The sequence below is a fragment of the Gopherus flavomarginatus genome, chromosome 5 (genome assembly GCF_025201925.1).
Source record: "Gopherus flavomarginatus isolate rGopFla2 chromosome 5, rGopFla2.mat.asm, whole genome shotgun sequence".
Classification (NCBI taxonomy): domain Eukaryota; kingdom Metazoa; phylum Chordata; order Testudines; family Testudinidae; genus Gopherus; species Gopherus flavomarginatus.
In genome coordinates this window covers 35,204,282-35,229,363 of record NC_066621.1, presented here as the reverse complement: position 1 = coordinate 35,229,363, position 25,082 = coordinate 35,204,282, and the positions used below count along the sequence as shown (strand labels likewise).

General features: G+C 44.4%; 1 protein-coding gene and 2 pseudogenes across 2 annotated transcripts in view; 2 read left to right on the top strand and 1 right to left on the bottom strand.

The window, feature by feature from the left end:
• The window catches only part of KDM2A (lysine demethylase 2A), a 601,751-nt gene that overhangs the window by 251,834 nt on the left and 324,835 nt on the right, over window positions 1-25,082 (bottom strand). The gene's annotated exons all lie outside the window — the stretch shown is intronic.
• Window positions 8,498-9,071, top strand: LOC127051475 (proto-oncogene Mas-like; annotated as a pseudogene).
• On the top strand, window positions 16,664-17,645 carry LOC127052550 (mas-related G-protein coupled receptor member H-like; annotated as a pseudogene).

Sequence of the window (25,082 nt, the reverse complement as noted above, 5' to 3'; positions counted from 1 at the left end):
CAAAGGTGAGTGAATCGCCCATTGTAAGAGGAGAGCCAGAGGCACAGAACCCCATGCCTTGACATCAGCCCTGTCAGCTGGAGGAGATGAGTCAGTTGCATGTGTGTCTTGACCTCAGCCCAGCAAGCTGCTTATAAAGGTGCCGAGCCACTGATGTCATAGGAGCATGTCTCTTGACACCCAGACATCATATCAGTCTTGTAGGTCTTTTCTGAACTCTCTTCAATTTTTCAATATCTTCTTGAAAATATGGACGCCAACATTGGACACAATAGGCCTCATCTTTGCCAACATACAGAGTTAAGCGCATATCTCTACTACTTGATATTCCCCTTCATATAAATGGAAATATCCTTTTAGCCCTTTTAGCCCTCTTAGCCCCACCATTGCACTAGGAATTCATGTTCTGTAGGTTATCCACTGTAAGCCGGAAGCCCTTTTCAGGGTCACTGCTTTCCAGGAGAAAGTCATTTCATCATTTTTTGTTCCTATATGTCTGACCTTACATTTTGCTGTATTAAAACACATGTTGTTTGATTGAGGCCTGCTTACCAAGTGATCGAGATCTCTCTGTATGACTGCCCTGCCTTCACTGTTATTTACCACTTCACCAATCTTTATTGGAAATTATTTATATTTTTTTCCAGATCATTGTGAAAAATATTGGATACCATTGACCCAAGGGCAGATCCCTGGTGGACTCCATGACAAACATTAAAACCACCTAGAAATTTTGAGATTCACTATCAGACATATTTATCAGGCATATCTATCAGGCATATTTTTAACCATTTAATATGAGCCACATTGGCTTTCTGTAGTGCTACTTTTTAATGGAAATATTGTGAGGTACTAAGTCAAATGCCTTACAGATTTTTAAGTATATTTTGCCAACACAGTTACGTTTAGTAATCAAATTTATAATCACATCAAAAATCAAAATCAAGTACACATGACAAGACATATTCATGGACTTATTCTCTTGTTCTCAATTACTTTTTCCTTTCCAGTATCTTATCATACATAATGAGGCAGTTACTTCATGTTAACACCCACAACGACATTCAACCATCTGTATCAGATGCTTCCCTCTCCCACTTCAACCTATTTTACCATTAGAAACAGCATGTAACCTTTTGTGGAAAGATAAAATCTTATCCTAATATTTTTTATTATACTATATTTTCTGTGAACATGGATTTGCTCAATTGTTTAAATATTGTGATCTAATAAATAGCATCAGAGGGGTAGCTGTGTTAGTCTGGATCTGTAAAAAGTAACAGAGTTCTGTGGCACCTTATAAACTAACAGATGTATTGGAGCATAAGCTTTCATGGGCAAATAAATAGCAGTTTCTTTTGCCAGAGTTTATTAGTTTATTCAGATCTTCATCTCCTTCAAGAAAGTATTTTCCATTGTAGAATCCTACTCAGGACATCCTTCACTTCCTTTTTTGCCTTAGGGGATTCAGCATGGGAATCACTGCTGTGTAGCCCATTTATCTTAGCCCTTTGAGTAACTGGAATTGGGTCGCAGATACATGAACACCATGGTTCCATAGAAGATGACAACAGCCATCAGCTGGGAAGCACAGATTGGAGAATGTTTTGCGTTTCCCATCAGCAAAAGGGATCCTCAGGATGGTGGAGACAATGAAAATATAGGAAACAAGAACTTCCACTGAAGTGAACAAGCCCAGAAACATAGTGGAAGTAGTTACCACTGTCTGACTGACGTGAGTGTTGGAGCAGGAGAGAGCTAAGAATGGAGAGATGTCACAGAAGAAATTATCGATGATGTTGGAACCATAGAGAGACAATCTAAAGGTGCAAATTATTTGTTTCATTGCATTCACAAAACCAGTGAGATCTGAGCTAGCTGCTAGCTGGGCACAGGCTCTTGGGGACATGAGGCCCATATAGAACAGCAGGTTACAGATGGCCACATAATGGTCATATGCCATCACAGCCACCAGCAGGCACTCTGGGCTTGCAGAGAGGCCAAAGAAAAACATCTGTATTGCATAGCCAGTGTACAAAATGGTTTTCTTCTCTGCTAAGAAATTCATCAGCATTTTAGGAATGATGGCTGAGGAATAAACAAGATCTAGAAAAAACAAGTGTTTGAGGGAAAAGTACATGCAGTGTGAAGTCAAAAGTCAATCCTAATTAACACCATCATTCCAAGATTGCCAGCCAAGATGATGAGCTACATTGCTAAAATCAACCTGTAGCAGAGTGTGGCATGGTCCCTTTGGCTTCTGTCTCTGCTAGGTTAACAAAGTCACTCTGAGACCTACAGTTTAGTAACCACTGGTGCACTTTATTCTCAGGCTTGTTCCCACCACCATTTCACCATGTACAAGTAACCATTGACTGTCTGCAGGCAGGGAGGGGACAGCTACTTCCCTACTTCCATTCCCTGCCTTTTTCCTTTTCTCCTACTCTCTCCTGGCTTCCTTCCCCTGAAGCTTTTATGCAGCCCCAGGCTAATTAGGTAGCAGCTGTCTCTACCTCCCCAATTAGGGCCAGGTTACCTCCAGCCTGCTCAAATTTGTTCCCCTAACGAGGAGCGGGCATGACAGAGGGTTGAATTTGCAACCCTTTGCCCAGCACCCTGACACACACCCCAAAGCATATTGCCTTCATGTGTGGACTGTTTGTTAACCCTGAGAGGATGAACTCAGTCATCGCAGTATGATTTTCCTTGTCCATTTCTGTAGCACACATGCGTGACCTGCTGATATAAGTTGGAATCTGTTGAGTAGAACTGAACTGAAAGGCAAATTTGTGAGAAACACCCAATTTGTTTCCTTGCCTTATCACATTTTGTCAGAAGAATATCCTTTGCAACCACTGCTTCCAGTCCTCCCTGCTCTTTGGATACCTCAATCTTCTGTTCCCTCTCAACGTTCCTCCCCTGCCTCCCATTGGTCCCACCATTTCCATATCCCAAGAGTCTTGCTCCATGACATCCCATTGCTATCCCTGCCATGCCACTAGTCTTTGCTCACTTTCTTGGAGCACTTGCTCCCAAAACCACCTCTATCTTTTCAGTCATTGCCTCCAGTCCTGATTACCAACCTGATTACCAAGGGGACAGCAGTGGCTTCAGTCACTTTGAGAATAATGATATAAAAAAGGTACTCTTCTCAAAATGGCTACCAGTTGATGGCAGCTGTGACTTCCATTTCATTGATAATAATGTGAGATGGCAGCCATTTTGAAATTCCCTGTACTAGAACATCATTTTGTTGAGATCTGCTGAAGGAGAAACTTTCAGTTATGAAGAATAATACAAAAAATACTCTTAAATGTAGCTTCTGCAGAAGGTTTCAGTAAGTTTTATCTATATGGGAATTTTGAAGAGTCTATGTCATTCTGTTACTGAAATCATTAGCAGCAAAAAACAAACAAAGAAATGAAAATAAAGACTAAATACATGATACTAAATTTCTTAAGGGATCTATTTCTAATTAATTTTAATTGCTAGACTAATTCCCAGAAAATTCATGTTTTGCCCAAAAAGAGTAAGTGTTGTAATTGTGGGGATATTCTGTACTTTTTATACAAACAAGAATTCCTGATTTTAAGAGAAAAACTCAACACATTCTTAAATATGGAGTCACTGTCAATGCTTCCATTATTAAGGATGAGCGAGCAGATCAATAAAAAATCATGTAATGAGCCTGTTATCATGTAATGATCTCATTAGTAGATGCTCCTTCACTCTCCACTCCCTCCTTCTTAAGGACATAGAAGAAAGGAATGAGTCACAAATTATTCTGAGAGGAGCAGGGACCAGAGCAACATCTAGCACTGGGATTCATTGTCACCATGTAATGTAATTCATTGTTACCATGTAATTGGGTACTAACCCAATGAGAGCACGGTGGATCAGGGACAGGGACGGAGACTAAGGTATGTGGGGATGAGGGGGCAGAATTAATGAATTAGGGCTTGGGGAGTGTTAGAGGGCTTTACCTCAATCCTGATTCTTGTCATGCAGACAGCAAACTGCAAAAGACCAGAAGTCCGAAGTGCAGACAATGCAATGTTTATTGGGGTTAATTTCCAAGCAAGCATATTTTGAAGCCCTTCACACCAGTCAGGCTTATCGCCATACGCCAATAGAGTCTGTTCCCCAGGATTCTGTTACCAGTTCTGATGCTGCAGAGCATTTATCCTGTGTTCCCCTTCACAGATCTGACACCGCAGAGCATTTACCCCATGTTCCCCTTCCCAGCTCTGACGTCACAAAGCCTTGCCTGTGTCCCTGTTCCTCATTCCCTATTCCCTGTTCCCATCCTCCGCTTAGCAAACATGATTACAATTTCCCTTCCACTTCCTGTTTGACCCCAGTTTATTTAAAAATATTCTTAGCTATACCTTAACCAATCATTTTACTGAAATTTAACTAACCAATCCTAACATATTGCAACAATTCTCTAAGCAGTTATATCCCACTAACCTAATTAACTTACACCAAGCAAAATTAATTATAAAGCAGACAGAAACAAATAGAGAACCAAACAGATTAACAATAGAGAAGTGGGGGCCATAAAGATAAAACACAAAGGCCCAGAGCCTCAAAGGTATTTAGGCTCCAAACTTCCATTGAAATCACTGCAAATTAAGAGCTTTGAAGATCTGGGCCAAGGAGCCCTGAGGGGCTAGTCTGATGCCTTCCTTTTGTATCCCCATTACAGGAGGAATTGTATGGCTGTAAATCAGATACTCTAGGGAGCAGGAAGCTATTTACCTAGAACACTTAAATAGGAATAGATTACTTTACTCATATATCAGGTCACAAAGCTTGGGCTCCAGCCCAAACCCAAGTGTCTACACTGCAATTTTATAGCCCCACCGCCAGAGCCCAATGAGCCCAAGTCAGTTGACACGGGCCAGCCACAGGTGTTTAACTGCAGTGTAGACATCTTCAAAGCTCACTCTCTTTTATGCCCTGAGCAGGGCCAGCTCCAGGCACCAGCTCAGCAAGCAGGTGCTTGGGGTGGCCAAGGGAGAGGGGCAGCACATCCAGCTCTTCAGCGGCAAGTCCTTCACTCCCTTTCCGAGCAAAGGACCAGCTGCCGAACAATGAAGCTGCGGAGGTAGAGCTGCGGTAGATCACAGATCAGGATAGTGGCTTTTTTTTTTTTTTTTTTTTTTTTTTTTTTGTCTGCTTGGGGAGGCAAAAACCCTGGAGCTGGCCCTGGCCCTGAGGTCCCTCATAGAAATAAATCAGTCTGTTCATTCCCTGCACCAGCAACTCCCTAACTTTTGTCATCTATAAACTTCCTATGGAGGCTTGTCTACAGAAGAAAACTCAGGATAGTTAATCAGAATTACCTAAAAATGTGAATTTAAAGTGGATGAGTTAAACCAAATTATACTCCTAAGTAGATGCTCTTGTTCAGAATTAAAGTGTCCTTCATTCAATTTAACTTATATCACTTTGGAAGTGAATTAAACTAAATTAAATAAGGCCACTTTGATTATGAATAACAGCCTTCACATAGGGGTTTAATGCAGATCAACCAATCCACTTTAAAATTTAATTAAGAGTAACTTTCTTGAGCACTGGTCTACACTTAAAATTTAGATCGACTTAGTTACATTGGCTCAGGGTGGGGTGGGGGGAGAAAAATTCACATCCCTGAGTTCCAAAGTTAAACTGACCTAACTACCAGTGTAGATGCGGTTAGCTTGACAGAATTCTTCTGCTGACCTTGCTATTGCTTCTCGGAGAGGTGGATTACATAGATTGATGGAAAAATCCCTCCATCGATGTAGGAAGCATCTACACCATGAGGCTATAGTAGCATAGCTGCAGTGCTTCAGCTATGCCTCTGTATCACCCATATTGTCAACATGCCCTGCGTGTATATTTCTCATTCAGGCTCATTGGAATCTCAATCTCCCTGAGTGCGAGGCTGAAATCCAGTGCCCAGTATGCAAGAGTGACTGATTCGCCTCTATCTCACCTGTACCAGCAGGTGTGTGTGTGTCAGAGAGAAAAACACTGACATCTGAGAGAGAGAGTTTCATTATGACCTACCTGAGCCCAATGTCCCTGCTTCCTACTGAGATAAGCCTGCATTGCCGGGGTGCATTAAATGTTTCCAGTGGCTGCAATGATACAGACAGTGAGGTTCCAAGAATCCTGTGCTTCATTTCAATTTTCATCTGCCTGTTCAGGCTGGTGGGGAACAGGATCATCTTCTGGTTCTTTGGCTTCTGCTTTAAGAGAAACCTCTTCACTATGTGCACCCTCAGCCCGCCTGTCATTGACTCCACCTACCTCATTTCCTAGTCTGCCCATGGCTTATTTGTTGTTATTGTCTCCTTTCCCCTAGATCAGTGGTTTTCACTTTGTGGTCTGTGAATCCCTGGGAGTCCCCAGACTATGTCTAAGGGATCCATGAAAAGTTGTCATTACCATAGAACAGTGGTTTTCAACCTGTGTTCTGTGGACCCAGACTATGTCTAAGATTTCCAATGGGGTCTGCACTGACATTTGAAATTTTTTCAGAGTCCACAAGTGAAAAAAAGGTTGAGAACCACTGTCCTGGACTTTCATGTCACGCTCATTGCCGTGGTTGTTGTTGACATGATGTTTAATTTTTTGGGACTCTATATGTAAAAATATTACAAAGGATGAATTACAAAGGATGAATATAAACAAATAACACAAGTATGTAGGGACAAAATTAGAAAGGCCAAGGCACAAAAGGAGATCAAACTAGCTAGGGACATAAAAAGTAACAAGAAAACATACAAATACATTAGAAACAAGAGGAAGACCAAGGACAGAGTAGGCCCATAACTCAGTGAGTTGGGGGGGAGACAATAATAGAAAATGTGGAAATGGCAGAGGTGCTTAATGACTTCTTTGTTTTGGTTTTCACCAAGAAGGTTGGTGGCAACTGGATGTCTAACACAGTGAATGCCAGTGAAAATTAGGTAGGATCAGAGTCTAAAATAGGGAAAGAACAGGTAAAAATTACTTAGACAAGTTAGATGTCTCCAAATCACCAGGGCATGATGAAATGCATCCTAGAATACTCAGGGAGCTAACTGAGGAGATATCTGAGTCATTAATGATTATCTTTGAAAAGTCATGAGACTTTCCAAAAGACTAGAAAAGGGCAAATATAGTGCACATCTATAAAAAGGGAAATAAGGACAACCCAGGGAATTACAGACCAGTCAGCTTAACCTCTGTACCCAGAAAAATAATTGAGCAAATAATTAAGAAATCAATTTGCAAACACCTAGAAGATAATGAGGTGATAAGTAACAGTCAGCATGGATTTGTCAAGAACAAATAGTGTCAAACCAACCTGATAGCTTTCTTTGACAGCCTTGAAGATGGGGGGAAGGCTTTTGATATTGTCTCGCATGATCTTATCATAATCAAACTAGGGAAATACAACCTAGACGGAGCCACTATAAGGTGGGTGCATAACTGTTGGAAAATCGTTCCTAGAGAGTAGTTATCAGTGGTTCACAGTCATGTGGGGTCCTACAGGGATCAGTTCTGGGTCCGGGTCTGTTCAATATCTTCGTCTATGATTTACATAATAGCATAGAGAGTACACTTACGAAGTTTGTGGATGATACTAAGCTGGGAGGGGTTGCCAGTGCTTTGGAGGATAGGTTTAAAATTCAAAATGATCTGGACAAACTGGAGAAAAGGTCTGAAGTAAATACGATGAAATTCAGTAAGGACAAATGCAAAGTACTCCACTTAGGAAGAGACAATCAGTTGCACACATACAAAATGGAAAATGACTCCATTGGAAGGAGTACTGTGGAAAGGGATCTGGGGGTCATAGTGGATCACAACTAAATATGAGTCAACAGTGTAATGCTATTGCAAAAAAAGCAAACGTAATTCTGGGATGTATTAGCAGGAGTATTGTAAGCAAGACATGAGAAGTAATTCCTCTCTACTCCACACTGATTAGGCCTCAGCTGGAGTATTGTGTCAGTTCTGGGTGCCACATTTCAGGGAAGATGTGGACAAATTGGAAAAAGTCCAGAGAAGAACAACAAAAAATAATTAAAGGTCTAGAAAACATGATTGATGAGGAAAGATTGAAAAAACTGGATTTGTTTAGTCTGGAAAAAAGAAAACTGAGAGGGTACATGATAACAGTTTTCAAGAATATAAAAGATTGTTACAAGAATAAGGGGGAAAAATGTTCTTCTTAACCTCTGAGAATAGGACAAAAATCAGTGGGCTTAAATTGAAGCAAGAGTGATTTAGGCTGGACATTAGGAAAAGCTTCCTAACTGTCAGAGTGGTTAAGCACTAGAATAAATTGCCTAGGGAGGTTGTGAAATCTCCATCATTGGGGATTTTTAAGAGCAGGTTGGACAAACACCTGTCAGTGATGGTCTAGATCATACTTAGTCCTGCCTTGAGTGCAGGGGACTGGACTAGATGACCTCTCAAGGTCCCTTCCAGTTCTATGATTCTATTCTATGATTCTATGTACAACACCAGCTGGTATCTCCTGATTTCCACCTGCACTGAGAGATGTCTGTCTGTCCTCTGGTGCCAATGCCACTACCCGAAGCCATTGCCTGTGCCCTGCTGTGGGTAGTTTCCTGCTTCTTGGACTGGAGCTGTGCTTCTGCCACTCTGAAACAATGTGTCATCCCATGACAATGCTCAGCTGCGTCTTGAATCTCTAGGTTCACACCTCACTCATGTTTCTGTCTGGTCTGACCCTATTCACCAAGGTCTAGTGTAGCTCCCAATGACATCACCCCTCAAAGCTTTCTCTAGTTATCCTGCTCATCGTCCTCTTCTTCCTCATCTTCTACCTTCCATGAGGATCACACCATTGCTCATGATACCATGCCAAACAAATGGGTTCTGATTTACATATGGCTAATTTGAAGGCGTGTCTAAACATCAGCATCAACCCCGTCATCTACTTCCTAGTCAGCAGCCACAGGAGGTGGTGATGCAGGGAGTCCATCAAGGTTGTGCTCCAGAGAGTCTTCGCAGATGAGGTAGAGCCAACAGAGAAGGGGGATGCTGTGGACAAGATTGTCTGAAACCCCATGGTGCTCAGCCTAGGAAAAGCGCCCAGAGAAAGGGAGGGGAGGGTCATTGCAGTCACTCATGCAGGAAATGTGCTCATTGAAAGCTACAGGAATTCAACAGAAGATAAGCATGTTTTTCAGTTCAAACAGGTTTTCACTGTCTAGTATTGACTGGAGTGGGAATCAGGAGACTTCACTTCCAACGCTGGCTCTGCAACTTACCTATTCTGTGGCCTTGGACAAGGCCCTGACCCTCTCTCTGCCTCTGTTTCCCCTCACACTCTTTTTCTATTTAGATTGTAAGCTTTTTGTGAAAGAGACTTTTTGTTCTTTGTTTGTACAGTACCTAGCACATTGGGATGCTGGTCCATGACTGAGACTCCTATGTAAACTCTCTGGGGCAGAAGCCATCAGTTGCTACGTGCTTGTACAGCACCTACTACAGTGAAGACCTGATCTTGGCTGGGGCTGCTAGATGCTACTTGTATAACATTATGAAGCTTAATTTGTGATTGGGACTTGCGGCATATCTCAGTGATCTCCAGGCACATGGTGGAGGATGTGATGGGTTGGGTCACAGAAACCCCCTTGGGGCTGCCAACTGATGTGCCGAGACTACTTCTATCTCAGCTTTCCTGCCCTGGCAGCTTAGGACTTCAGTGCCCTGCCTGGTTTGAGCCAGACCCGCTAGCCTGCTCCACACCCAGACCCAGGTCTAAATCACATCCCCCCCTAACAGCTGTAGGATTGACCGAAAGCAGCTTACAGACGTGTTCCTGTCTTTAACACTCGGACTTTAACACTTTATAACATATTCGGGATTAATCAATAAGTAAAAAGTGATTTCATTAAATACAGAAATTAGGATTTAAGTGGTTCCAAGTAGTAACAGAACAAAGTGAATTACCAAGTAAAATAAAATAGAACACGCAAGTCTATGTCTAAGAAAACTGAATACAGATATAACCTCACCAGTTCCAATAAACTTCCTTTTACAGACTAGTCTTCTGCTAGTGTGGGTCCAGCACTCACTCACACCCCCTGTAGTTACTGTCCTTTGGTCCAGTTTCTTTCAGGTATTCTTTGGAGTGGAAAGACTATCTCTTTAGCCAGCTGAAGCAGGGCCTCCCAGAGCAGGGGGCAAGTGGAGCAATTTGCCCCAGACCCCGCAGGGGCCCCCACAAGAATGGCTGAGGCTCACCCCCGCCATTCCCCCATGTCCTGAACAGCGCTGCAGCCGCATGGCTGGGGGGGGAGGTGGCTGAGCTCCACCCACTCAGAGCTGCGCAGTAAGGGGGAGTGACTGCGAGGTCCGGGCCCAGCGGCTCCTCGCCTTACCATGCGACTCTGAGCGGGGAGGAGCTCAGGCTCCCCTGGAGCGACGCGGCTGCAGCGCTGTTAAGGGCCGCTTCTGGACACGTGTGCTGAGGCGGGGGTAAGCGGCCGGGGCTGGGGGGGTTAGATAAGGGACAGGGAGTCCTGGGGACAGTCAGGGGACAGGGAGGGAGGATTGGATGGGGCACAGATTCAGGGGGGCGGTCAGGGGACAGGGAAGGGGGGGTTGGTTTGGGAGGGTCTCAGGGGGGTTGGTGGTCAGGGGACAAGAAGCAGGATGGGTCAGGGATTCTAAAAAAATTCTCATTTCATTTGAAATGTTTAGCAGGGTTTTTATCTGTTTGTTTGTTTTTGTTTTTCTGCTTCTTGGTGAAACAAGAAGCCTCCAAGGTTTTCAATTTGTTGTTACCCCTCTACCCCGCCTCCTTTTTCTCCCTCTTTACCTTTTTCTCTCCCCGCCCTGAGAAGGAAAAGGAGGCCAGGAGAAGGAAAGCCCAAGAGAGGAAAAGCTCAATGAAAACCATTTTTAAAGACTCTAATTTAAGTGGAAAACAAAAGTTGAATGAAACAACATTTTACTACACATTTTTTCTTAAATGTTGTTTTGATTGAACAAAAAACATCACCCAGCTTTAGTTGTAACCGCACAGGCTTCTGTATGTTCCTTATGTCTAGCCTGAATGGCCCACTGGCCTGAGTTCAGTCTCATAGGGGGCACCTGCTAAATATAGCTTGCTTACCTTAACTCTTAGCTTCTCATCCAGCCTCTGTCTCAGGCCACGTCCAGACTAGGAATTAAAATCGATTTTAGATACGCAACTTCAGCTACGGGAATAACGTAGCTGAAGTCGAATTTCTAAAATCGAGATACTCACCAGTCTGGACGGGGCGCCATCGATGTCCGCGGCTCTCCGCGTCGATTCCGGAACTCCGTTCGGATTGATGGAGTTCCGGAATCGATGTAAGCGCGCTCGGGGATCGATACACCGCGTCCAGACTAGACGCGATATATCGATCCCCGAGCAATCGATTTTAACCCGCCGATGCCGCGGGTTAGTCTGGACGAGGGCTCAGTGCCTAGATATCTGGCTGAAACTGTTACTTTTGCTGGATGCAATCAGCACATTCCTCCTTCTGACCTATAACTGAGTCACTCTTTGGGCAAAGAAGAAAAATAGTGTTTCTGCTCTTCAGATTAACCACAAGATATTTCTCCATTATTTTAGCCAAGTATGTGCTTGGCCTGCCTTCTATGGCTCAGTCATGTGAAGGTAGGTGAAATAGTGGGTGAAAAACTGGTTGAAGGACAATAATCAAGGAATGGTTATCAATGATACGCTTTCAGACTGGGGAAATGTGTCCAGCAGGTCCCACAGGGGTCCAGTACTATTCAATATTTTCATAAATCAATCGGATAATACAGTTGAAAGTTCACTTATGCAATTTGCAGATGACATCAGGCTGGGAGGGGTTGAAAGCACTTTGGAGGACAGGATTAGAATTTGAAATGCCCTTGATAAATTGGAGGATTGGTCTGAAATCAGCAGATGAAATTCAGTAAAAACAAGTGCAAAGTACTACACTTAGGAATGAAAAATCAAATGCATAACTACAAAATGGGGAATAACCAGCTAGGCAATACTGCTGGACAGGATCTGAGGATTATAGTGAATCACAAAGTGAATATGTCAACAATATGATGCAGCTACAAAAGAGACTAATATCATACTAGGTTGTTATGACATATGTTGCAACCTTGTGCAGTATCTCTGGGGATATATACTGTATTAAGCTTATGAATGGTTTATGTACCACTGTGGGCCAGAGACTGTATGCAACTTGGGGCAGTGGAGGAGAGTGAGGGGGAATGATACCACAGCTCCTCCAGGAACTAAAAGCAGTGGATGGTGATTTAAGGTGAATCACTCAGGTTGTAAAAACCTCCAGAGAGGTACCATGCCTGGGGACACTTGCATAAACCAGTTCAAACTAGGTCTTTCAGAGACCAACTGACTAAGAAAGGATGTTTGGCATAAAAAGTCTGCATTTAAACTGACTCAGGGCCTTCTTTTGATTCAGCAAACAGACAAGTCCTTCTGACCAAAGAGGCAACCCTTCCAGAAGGGCTGAAAGGACTTTGACTTACTGGGTCCCCCATCAGATTGAGCGGTGACATCTGATAAGCTTTTAGAGTGTGTCATAAACATATAGTTAAGGGTTAATTCCTCTTTTACCTGTAAAGGGTTAAGAAGATCACATAACCTAGCTGACATGTGACCAACAGGACCAATACGGAGACAAGATACTTTCAAATTTGGGAGGGCGGAAACTCTTTGTCTGTCTGTTGTTGTGTGTGCTTTTGCCGGAGAAGATCAAGGAGGCAAGCCATCTAACTCCATTAAAATTAAAAAGTTTTGGATTTTTTTAAGCAGAATTTTTTTATTGTTTCTTTAAACAATCAAACACAGCGAGCAGCAAATATTTGGCCACACACTTCTGAAACCCCAAATCATGTTCAGGTTTTGGCAGACTTATTTCAGCTTTTCAATTAAAAAAAAACACAACAAATTTTAAAGGAAAGCAGACATTGTCCGTGATTTTTTCTGCTTTTTAAAAAACCCTAGTTTTCGATCCAAAAAAAGTTTTGACAGAAAATATTTGTCCAACCTTTTTAATGAGCTTTAGTGCCTTTTAGCACTAGCTGATGCTGAGAATCAGTGACACCTTGTAAAGGTGACTTGAAAAGAAATTTTCTCAAAACTGGGTTTGTGCTGAGATGTGGAAGGTTTTCAAATGTTTATTTTTCCCAGGGGGCAAGTGGGGCAATTTTCCCCAAGCCCCACAGGGGCCTCCACAAGAATACAGTATTCTATAGTATTGCAACTTTTTTTTATGGAAGGGGCCCCCAAAATTGCTTTTCCCCAGGCCTCCTGAATCCTCTGGGCAGCCCTGAGCTGAAGACTAAATGGAGGGGTATCCGACGGGTTTAAGTAGACTTTCTCTTGTGGGTGGAGACCTCCTCCTCACTCCTATGCAAAGTCCAACCTTAAGAAGAGTTTTGGAGTCACATGAACAAGTCATATATCCATGCATGACTCAGTTTTTACCAGCCAAGCAACATTCCTGGGAAGGTTTAGATGTGGATTGTGCCATCTCCAAGTTCATTGTTAGCTTAAGTGGTTTTTGACTGGGCACTTAATTTGCACTTTTCTCAAGGAGCTGACCAAATGTTCTACTAGGCTAGTTAAAATCAAGGCAGTACACAGCCAACATTCATAACTTCAAATACAAAAATGATACATGCATACAAATAGGATGAATACATTCAGTAGATCATAACCTTTACAGAGATATGTTACATGGCATATGTAGCCTAAAACATATTCCAGTTATGTCATACAATCATAAGCATATTCCACAAAGCCTTATGGGAGGCACCATAACAGAGGACATTCTGTATTACCATATGTGTGGGAATCCATCTTTTTAAGCATCTTCTTGTATAGCTCTTGTATTGGTTTGTATTGACTGCACTGTGAAATCTGATGATAGAGGTAGGGAGAAGGCCCTGTACCTGCTAGGACTTTCCTTAGACATCTTCCATAAGAACTATATTGTGTCTTTAAGCCCAGCCTTTAGTGAGGATTTGCATGTAAGCTACATCACCTCTGTAAGTTGTCCCAGGCAGTCATGTGCCTTAGAGATACCACTGAGACACAATCCCTCCCTTGCTTACCCCTTCTTCTGTAAAGATAGCAATTTGCCTATACGAGCCAGAAAATTCTGGCATACAGCCTGCCTCTCACATTGGCACAGCTGTCTCACCTCCTCCAGCAGACAGTAGTGGATGTACAACACCTACTCACTCCGGTGCATCTGGAGCCAATGTCCAGTCTTCCCAGAAGGGGCGTAAATTGGGGAGTCCTCATTTCCCTGCATGGTATGTAACCCATGTCACAATCTATCCCTAAATCAGCTGAAGAGGGAGTTTTGAGGCTTGAGATAGGAAGGGAGTGATTTTCTTAGTATAGATGGGTCTTGCGGGTGAGGAACTGTTTATAGTTTCCTGATATATTCTCATCCGCATATCTACAATCAATGGACATTTGAATGTGATGCCCAGTCTTGGACCCAGGAACAATCACTGACCTCCTTAAAGCCAATAGATTTGCAAAGTGCCTTCCCTCTTGCTCAACAGAAGGAGCAATCAAATCCCCTTTATATAATAAAGACAGTAAAGATTAGCTCCTGAGGCACTAGGCTGCATGGTAGGTCAGAGCCAAGTTGTGTGGACTGAGGGTTTTCCCTGCAGGCAAATGCAGGAGAGGAAGTCTTTCATTGTCAACCTTATGAGATACGCAGAAAAACTGTACTACTGCAGCCCAGAAGGGATGTGGGATGCAAGGCAAGTAATCCTGCAGAATATCTTCAACCTATCTATCAGTATGCAGGTAAATTAGCTGTGTTCTACACATTGGGTAGGCATGTCTCCCTCTAGTGACAGGGCAACATAGAGGTAAGCAGCTTGCTACTTCCAGCTGCATGAATTATTCCTCTAACTCAAGTGCTTTTGTTGATGGTCCTGGGTTCTATCTCTGCAGATGTCTCTAAGTGGAATCATTACATGTATAGTTCTGAAACTTGTAAACAACATGATGTGTGATATTACATTGCATTTGACATTGAAAGCATTTCCTCTTAGAAACGTGTGAATAATTCACTGGCAATTCCGAAAAATTGAGGAAAAAATAATAAACTAAAAATAAGTGTTTCTGAAATTTTGAATGAATCAAAAAGATGGTTGGAATGATTTGGTGAAACTGACACAAAATACTGAAAATAAAAGTTTTGGCAGAAAAATTTTGCCCAGTTCTATTTCCACTATCCCTTCCAACATGAGAGATCAGTGTTCCATGATTGAGGATATAAAAAAACTACTGATCCAGCAATGTAAGTATGGCTGAATGTCTGTTGTGCATGAGAAGAGGACATCTCTCATGATTGTGACCAATGCTGTATCTGTGTAATGTCCCCAGCCAGCAGGGTTCCCTGATGTTGACAGTGGATGGGAGGAGTTGGAGGTGGTTCTTTGCTAGGTTCTCAATTGATTCACTCAGCAATGGGATGTGAGACACTGGCTGTTCGCTTGCAAGGTCAGACGCTCTCAGACCAGTTATGAAATTTCCTCAGAATATTTTGTGGCCTTGATTTTTCAAGTGGCTCTCCATTTCTTTAGGAAACCTGCTCAGTCAGTGTTCTTTGCCCATAAAAAGGAGATAGGAAGCAATTAAAATAGCAGAGCCCTGCTATCAACTTTATGAGACCTTTCAGTAACAAAGAGAAGAAATCATGGTGGAAAGATTGCTGTGTCTGGCTCTACATATTGTGAATATGGAATTTGGTGGCCAGGATTTGTGCTGGATTGACTTGTTGGACATGGAACAGGAAATTACAGGGTACTTCTGAGTCTCTTAATAACAATTACAGTGTTGCAAAACGTTCAAGTAATTGATTCCGCACGGAGCAACTGATAAGAAGCTAGAGGTAAGGAATTTCTCTAACAGATTTGCTTTACCAGAGCTTCTGCAAAACTGTCATTTAAACCTCAGAGCATCAGAAGGAAGGTGAGCATTTTGTGGGTGAAAATTATCCTCTTTTCAGCCCTCTGATGTTTTCTATGTTCTCTTCCATTCCCACAGCTCTGCCCATGCCCCTCAATCCTACACCCACCTACCCCGCGCAGCCCTCTGCTATTCCAGATCTGGACTTTGCCCCTGTCCTGCCAATGTGTTTTAATCCTAACTCAAAAAACCGCTCCTGCTACTGCCACCTTGGGCTCCCTGCCCCTTCCTCTTCCAATATCTCTCAATCCTGAACTGCAGCCCTGCTTCTATTCCAATCCTGATCTCCCCACAATATACACACACAGCTCTGCCACCTCACTCCTGATCTTCTTGGGACTGCAGTCTCTGACATTCATTTTATCTTTTGCCCTGAGGTTTCCAAAGAAGGAAGACCAGCCTTGTCACCCTCTGCGCCAAAAATCCTCTAATTTCTCCATTTTATATTTATCTCTGTGTATATTTCTAATAAATGCTTATTGGTATCCGGATATTTCAGGAAGGGGTACTAATTACTAGCAAATCCGAGTTTCCACCATGATCCAGAGTCACTAATACACATCCCTCTTATCTCTATTTGCAGGTGTGTTTATGAGAGAGAGATAAAGAGGGAGCTGGAAATTGTCATTCCACAGCAGAGGTTTCAATATGACTGAGCTTATCATGACGTCCCCGCTTCCTGAAAAGATAAGCCTGCATTATTGCATATTATTTAATGATTCCAGTAGCTATAATGACACAGACCTAGCTGAAGATCAGGATCGATGTTTCATTCCAATAGTTGTGATCAGCTCTATTTCTCTTTTCATTTGCCTGGTTGGACTGGTGGGGAACGGGATGGTTCTTTGGTTCCTCGGCTTCCCCGTTAAGAAGGAACCCTTCACCATCTACATCATCAACTTGGCTATTGCTGACTTTGGTTTCCTCCTGTGCATGGTTGCCTTCTTGATTATTATCATCTTATATTTACATATGGACTTTCTTGTAGGCTTTGTCGTCATAGAGGCAATCCAGTGGGTGGCGCTGTTTATATACAACACTGGTCTGTATCTCCTGACAGCCATCAGCATTCACAGATGTCTGTCCGTCCTTTACCCCATCTGGTACCGATGTCACCATCCAAAAAACCTGTCTTCCATTGTGTGTGCTCTGCTCTGGGCTCTCTCCATCCTGGTGACTCGACTGGAGTGCTATTTCTGCATCAATGACTATGACTGTTCCAAAATGACCATATTCAGCTGTGGCTTGAGTTTCCTGATTTTCACTCCACTCATGGTTCTATCCAGCCTAGACCCTGTTCATCAAGGTCCGGTGTAGCTCACATCGACGCTAATCAACAAAGCTCTATATTGTCATTATGGTCACCATCCTTTTCTTCCTCATGTTCGCCCTTCCACCAAGAGTCATAGTGCTGATGGCCTTCCTTAATCACTCCATGATACACCTCTTTGTCATGTCTTTAGTTATCCTGCTGCCCTGCATGAACAGCAGCATTAACTCCTTCCTCTACTTCTTAATCGGGAGACATGGGAAACAGCAATTGAGAGAGCCCCTCAGGGAGGTTTTCCAGAGAATCTTCAATGAGAAGGCTGGTCCACAAGAGAAAAGGCCCACCAAACAAGTAAAATAGCCAGCCACTCAGAATCTTACAGAGCATGTGCAAGGCCTGGTAGATCTTCAAAGTTAATGATGCTACCCTTGCAAGATTCCACTTAATGCTACAGCACTTTAATAAATGAGAAATAGAGCGAGCCAAAAAAATTTCCAGCAAAACATTTTTTCATTGGAAAACAGGGTTTTGTTGGCAATCAAAATTTTTCATTCAAAAATTTCAGCACCAACAAAATGTTTTGATTTGAAATTGTAGGCTCTTCCCCACCATCCAACAGTTTATGTAACTGTTTTCCAATGGGCAATGGAAGTGAGGGAATTTTTTCATTGTTTTACTGTTTGTTTATCTTTCCCTGGTTAAATTATAAAGGTAATTAAAAGTAAATTCGCCCTCTAATATTTTTTTCACACTGCTGCATTGTGCTCCCATCTCGTTCAGAATTTATCAGTGATAAAAGACAGCAGCATCAGATGCCACTGGGTTTAATATTTCCAATTTAATATTTCTTATTCATTGGTCCAGGCTGCTGAGAAAAGATACTTGCATGTGCATTATTGTAATTAAAAAGCACAATGGACAAGGGAGATGAGAGGTACAACAAAGCATACTAGTCCTCACAGGCAACTGTTGCAAGAAGCAGGTGGCTGTACATCAGGCAATAATTTCATGACATCTGGAGTTGGATGAGAATCATCAAAAATGACTGAGCCTGGTTTCACTGATAATTTTTAACAACAATACATAATTTGCTACAAACACACTCCTATGATTGGTTCTCTAAGACTACACACTCTGTGCACTTGCAATGTGCTATGCACATTTTAACTCTCAGAACAGCTCTGTAGGAAATGATGATTTTCTCCACTTTCCAAACAGGGAACAGGAGGCAGAAAAAAGAGGGATGACTAAGGGTTTGTCTATACAGGGAGTTATTCTGGAATTGCTATTCCTGATGAACTGTGTGTGGATTATCGTATTCTGGAATAAATGCCTTACTTCAAACTAGTTTAATCTAGTTTGGAAGTGAATTAAACTAATTCAGTTGAAGGCACACTTATTCCAGAATAAGAGCGTCCACACAAGGAGTTAACCAAGAATAGTTAATCCACTTTAAATTCTCATCCTACCTTATTCTGGATTAATTCTCAGGTGTAGACAAACCCTTATTCAAAAATGCAAAGTGAGGCAGTGGCCAACTCTGGGAGCAGAACTCAAGAGTACCTAGAGCCCAGCTCTGGGTTCATAATCACTCTCACAGCCACAAGAGATCTCACAGGCTTATTGCTTGCCTGTTGACCCTTGCAGTCCCCTAGTGTGTGTAAGGACACTGGGGCCTGGTCTACACTACGGGGATAGATCGAATTTAAAACCAAATGTGTCCACACAACCAACCCCAACTGGGAGGGGGAGGGATAGCTCAGTGGTTTGAACATTGGCCAGCATAAACCCAGGGCTGTGAGCTCAATCCTTGAGGTGGGGATTTGGGGATTACTCCTCCTTTGAGCAGGGGGTTAGACTAGATGATCTCCTGAGGTCCCTAATAATCTATGATACCATGAACCCCCTTCCATCAACCTAAAGGGCTCTTAAAATCAACTTCTGTACTCCTCCCTGGCAAGGGAAGTAGCATTAAAATTGAATTTGGGGTAGTGCAGTAGCAAATCAACACTATTGGCTCCAGGAACTATCCCAGAGTGCTCCATTGTGACTGTTCTGGACAGCACTTTGAACTCCAATGCACTAACCAGGTAAACAGGAAAAGCCTCAGGAACTTTTAAATTTCATTTCCTGTTTAGTCAGCATGGCAAACTCAGCAGCACAGGTGACCATGCAGTCCCCTCTGAATCATAGAGCGTAGAATGTTTCTACACTCCCCCTATCATCTCCATCCCTGACATTATCGCAGATTAGAATGCAAAAAAAACACACTCGTGATGACATGTTTTCCAAGCTCATGCAGTCCTCCTGTACTGATAGGGCACAGCTTAATGCATGGAGGCATTCAGTGGCACAGGCCAGGAAAGATTTAATGAGCACAAAGAGCAGAGGCAGGACACAATGCTGAGGCTAATGTGGGAGCAAACAGACATGATGATGGGTCTGTTGGGGGAGCAAATGGACATGATGAAGCATCTGTTGGAACTGCAGGAAAGCCAGCAAGAGCACAGACCCCACTGCATCCACAGTTATGCCCTCCTCCTCATGTCCCATAGCCTCCTCACCCAGACCCACAAGAATGCACGGCGGGAGGCTCCAGGCACCCAGCCACTCCACTGCAGAGGATGACCCAAGCAACAGAAGGCTGTCATTCAAACAGTTTGATTTTTAGCGTGGCTACAATAAGCAATGTGGCCTTGTCCTTTCCTCCTCCCTCACCCCATCCAGGCTACCTCATCCATTTTATCATTTTCTTTAATTAATAAAGAAAGAATGCATGGTTTCAAAACAATAGTTACTTTTTTCAAAGCGGGGAGAGTGGTTGGCTTACAGGGAATTAAAATCAGCAAAGGGGGCAGGTTTGCATCAAGAACAAACACAACTGTCACACGGAAGCCTGGCCAGTCATGAAACTGGTTTTCAAAGCATCTCTGATGCGCAGCACGCCTTGCTGTGCTCTTCTAATACTCCTGGTGTCTGGCGCAAAATGATTGTCTGCTGTTGCTTTCACAGAGGGAGGGGCGACTGATGACATGTACCCAAAACCACCCGCAACAATGTTTTTGCCCCATCAGGCAATGGGAGTTTAACCCAGAATTCCAACAGGCAGCAGAGACTTCTGGAACTGTGGGATAGCTACCCACAATGCACTGCTCTGTAAGTAAATGCTAGCAATGGTAGCCAACTTAATGTGACTTAATGCATTTAGTGTGGACATGTGCAATTGACTGTATAAAATCAATTTCTAAAAATTGACTTCTATAAGATTGACCTAATTTAGTAGTAGTGTAGACATACCCTGTGAACTACTGCAGTCCATTGGATTGTGTTCCCAGCTGTGGTACTGCCTAATTCAGAAGGTAATGATGAATTTACAGTAGCTTGGTATAAGTTGAACCCTTTTGACTTACATAAAGGAGAAACTAAGGGGGTGTGTGGCTTGTGCGATTGGGTCCAGTCAGCCCTAAAGGGCGCTCCAACTTGTATGTGACTGTGTGCTCCTGAAATCTGACCCACAGTTCCTCTGAAATACCAGCCCTTGGGTTCCCACTCCCCACAGCCCTGCTAACACCACTCAGTCCTGACTTTCAGCTCCCTGCTATTCCAGTCCTGGGCTCCTCATACACAGCTCTGAATCCCAATATGTACTCTCCTGCTAGTCCAGTTCTGGGCTACTTCATTTTAACTCTACTGATGACCTTCAGCCCCCTGATATCCCAGCCCTGGGATCTCCTGCCCTCTCACAATCTGTTGATGCCCCTCAATCCTGATCCACAGCTCACCTGCCATCCTAGCCCTGGGCTCCCCTTAGTGCTGGGTTTACAATGGCACCAGTGGTGCCATGGAGCCAGGCCCATGCTCAGAAGGGCCCCCAGCCTGCTCCACTTGTACTGCACCCTGAGACCTTGCTGGCTCCCCCGCCCACCATTTGTTCCTCTCAGCCTGTCTGCTGGCAGGCTGAGGGCTTCTGTCCGCCCCTGTTCCCACCCCCCTGCTTCTCTCTGCCCCAGTACACCTCTGTCTCCGGGCAGTATCTGCTTCCCACCGTCTGTGGGGCCCCACCTGTCTCCCCAGAGCTGATCCACCTGGGAGTAGTGCAGAAGCCTGGCCAGTCTCAGGTCTCAGCTGGTGGGGGGGACGACTGTGGAGGGGAAAGGAGATGGCTTGGCTGGGCCTCTCCAGGCAAGTGGGTCCTCAGGGAGACTGGCCGGGGCAGGCCCTGGCCTGACTGATTGCACCACTCCCAAGGGGCTCGAGCAATTCCCTGACCTGGGGCCAGCCCTGGCTGTGCTGCCAGCTCAGCCTGGCAGACAGTTGCCTCCCAGCAAGGCTGGTGAGTGTGGCCAGGAGGCAGTGGGTGGAGGAGGGGTCTCTTAGGGGTCTGGGGGCGGGGGTTGCTGGTCTATGAGGGGTCAGAAATATGAGTGTGTGTTGGGGCACTAGGGAGTGGGGGCACTAGGGAGTGGGGGGTGCTGGGCAGTTGTGGTGAGGCTGTGAGCAGTGGTGGTGTTGTGCAGGGCGCTGTGCATTTGTGGAGGGATCTAGGTAGGGTGCTGGGCATAGTGGGTCCAGAAGGGCTCTGGTCATAAGGAATCTGGGGGAGTTGGGCTGTGTGGTGGAGCATAGGCCTGCCCCCGAGGGAAAGGGGCATGCAGGCAGCACAGGGCCAGGTGGGCCACTGTGCATCTGGCAATTGCTGGTTTGTAAATAGTGCCCTTGCATTGGGCTGGGCATAGTGGGGCCACTCCTGCCATGCCATGCTTCATTGCCCCTGGCTGGCCCCTTGCTCTGGGGACTGACTTGCCTGCACCATGCTGCACTGCCTCCATGGGGACCCACAAATATGTTTGGCTCCAGGCACACAAAAGGTTAATCCGGCCCTGGCCTCCCCCAAGTGAGCTCAAACAAATTCTGCAGCAAACACTTCCATACAATCCAGGACTTCCCCTAAACTCATTTCTCATCAGGGGATTCCATGAAACACATGTTCTTTTGTGCCCTGAGGTCCCCAGAGAAGAAAGACTGGCTCAGTCACCTTTGCACCAGAAATACCCTCGCAGTTTACCTGAATACCTATCAATCAGGCTCAACAGTCCTGCTTCTGAGCAGGGCCGGCTCTGGTTTTTTTGCTGCCCCAAGCAAAAAAACAGGGGCAGGGGGGGCTGCCAGAGCAGCAAAGCAGGGGGAGGGGGGAACAAAACCAGAAAATGGCACGGTTGGAGCAGCAAAGCAGGGAGGGCAGGAAACAAACAAGACGCAGCTGGAGCGCAAAAGCACAGGGGGAAAAAAAAGCTGTGGCACGGCCAGAGCGGCAAAGCAGGGGGGAAAAATAAATAACAACACTGTGCGGAGCGGCAAAGCAGGGGAGGGAAAAAAACCCCAAAATGGCGCGGCAGGAGCAGCAAAGCAGGGGGAGGCGGGAGAAATGGCACGGTCGGCAAAGCAAGGAACAAAAAACAAAACAAAAAGCCAGAGCCAGGGTTCAGGGGAACTCCCTGTGCTGCAGACTGCGAACGCGGTCTAATGAGGGGGAGGAGGAGGGAGAGAGAGAGAGAGAAAGAGAGAGAGAGAAGGAGGGCGGCCAGAGCTTCAGCGGGCGCTCACCCCGCAGCCCCGACCTCTGCGCCACCTGCCGGGAGGGCTCTGCACCGCTCCGGCTGGATGGGAGGGAAGGACGTGGGCTGCCAGATCAGGGAACCAAAAATAAAAAACACCTGCTCTGCCCCCCTAGGATTGGGTAGAATGCCTCCCAGTAGAATCTGCCGCCCCAAGCACGAGCTTGCTCGGCTGGTACCTGGAGCCGGGCATGTCCTGAGGCTGGGGTGGGGCTGCCATTACTAGCCAGGCACAGCCCTCGGTATGTCAGAGTCACTGATTCGTATCCATCTCCTTTGGGGGGTGGGGGTGAAAGAGGAAGAGGCAGAGAAAAAGACCAGCAGCGGAGGTTTCATGGTGACAGAGCTGATCATGATGAGCCTGCCTCCAACACAGAAGAGACGGGGAGACTGCTCACTCCCCAACAATTCCAGTGGGTACAATGTTACGGACCTATCTGAACATAGGGTTAACTGTCCTGCTTGGAATACAGCAGTAACTCCTCTACTTGTGATCAGCACCATCTCTCTGCTCATCTGACTGTTCAGCCTGCTGAGGAATGGGATCGTCTTCTGGTTCCTTGGCTTTCTCATTAAGAGGAACTCTGTCATCTTCTACCTCCTGAACATGGCCATCACTGACTCTGCCTTTCTCCACTGCATGGCTGTTTTCTTGCTCATTATATTTTTATATTTACAACTGTGCTTCTCAATGGTAACTTGCCGTAATGAGATTAAATTAAGAAGGGGAAAATGTAGATTGAATATCAGGAAAAAATGAAACATTTCATATTGATTTGACCTTCATAAAGTGTTTGAAAATTTTCATATAAAACAATATTTTTTCAAAAAAGTTGTTTGAAATGATGTTGCACTCCAAAAATGTTGAAACTGGACATTTTGACATTATCAAAATGTTTCATTTTTTTAAACAAATTTTTTTTGACGACACATTTTTCAAAATTTTTGATTTTTACAGAAATGACATTACTTGCTGAAAACCCCATTTTGACAAAAAAAAAATCTTACCAGTTCACAGTGTGACCTTCTTTTCTTTTCTTTTCTTTTCTTCTCTGCAAAGAAGTAGTTGCTATTTCAGCTCGCTAGAGGGAGGGTAGGAAGTTGGCAACCATGGGGCTGGTATGGAAGACTTCATTAGGGCAGACATTCCTGCATGTAGACACATACACCCTTAATGAGAAGCTGGAAACTCCTGACCAATTAGTAGTGAGTTCTATCAGGAGTACAAAACTGGCAGCCAGCTTGAGCACAAGTCAGAAACTGTCCAGCCCTGCAGCTGCCAGGAGTAATCCATGCTGAATCTATGGGTTGGATCTTAGTACAGTTTCCTGTAATTTTACAGAAGTATGTAGGAGTGAGACAGGAGGCATTTAGCTGGAGACTTGTAGTACCCTCTGATTACCCTCCGATCTCTCTGAGGGGTACCAAAAGAAACTGCACCATCTGCTCAAGAAACTCCCTGAAGAAGCATAGGAATAAATTTATACTGACACACTCTTTGAGCCCTGACTTACCTACATGTCTCCAGCTTTCATCCAGACCACATCACACCATCCATTGTCTACAGCCAAGCCCTCAGATACAACTGCATTTGCTCCAATCCCTCAGACAGAGACAAACACCTACAAGATCTCTATCAGGCATGCTCAAAACTACAGTCCCACCTGGAGAAGTGAAGAAACAGATTGACAGAGCCAGAAGGGTACCCAGAAGTCACCTATTACAGGACATGCCCAACAAAAAAAAGTAACAGAAACCACTAGCCATCACCAACAGCCCCCAACTAAAACCTCTAAAGCGCATCATCAAGGATCTACAACCTATCCTGAAGGACGATCCATCACTCTCACAGACCTTGGGAGACAGGTCAGTCGTCACTTACAGACAGCCCTCTAATCTGAAGCAAATACTCCCCAGCAACTACACATCACACAACAGAAACACTAATCCAGGAACCAACCCCTGCCACAAACCCCGTTGCCATCTCTGTCTGCATATTTATTCAAGGGACACGATCATAGAACTCAACCACATCAGACACATCATCAAGGGCTCATTCACCTGTACATCTACCAGTGTGATATATGCCATCATGTCCCAGCAATGCCCCTCTGCCATGTAAATTGGCTATACCAGACAATCTCTATGCAAAAGAATAAATGTACACAAATCAGACATCAAG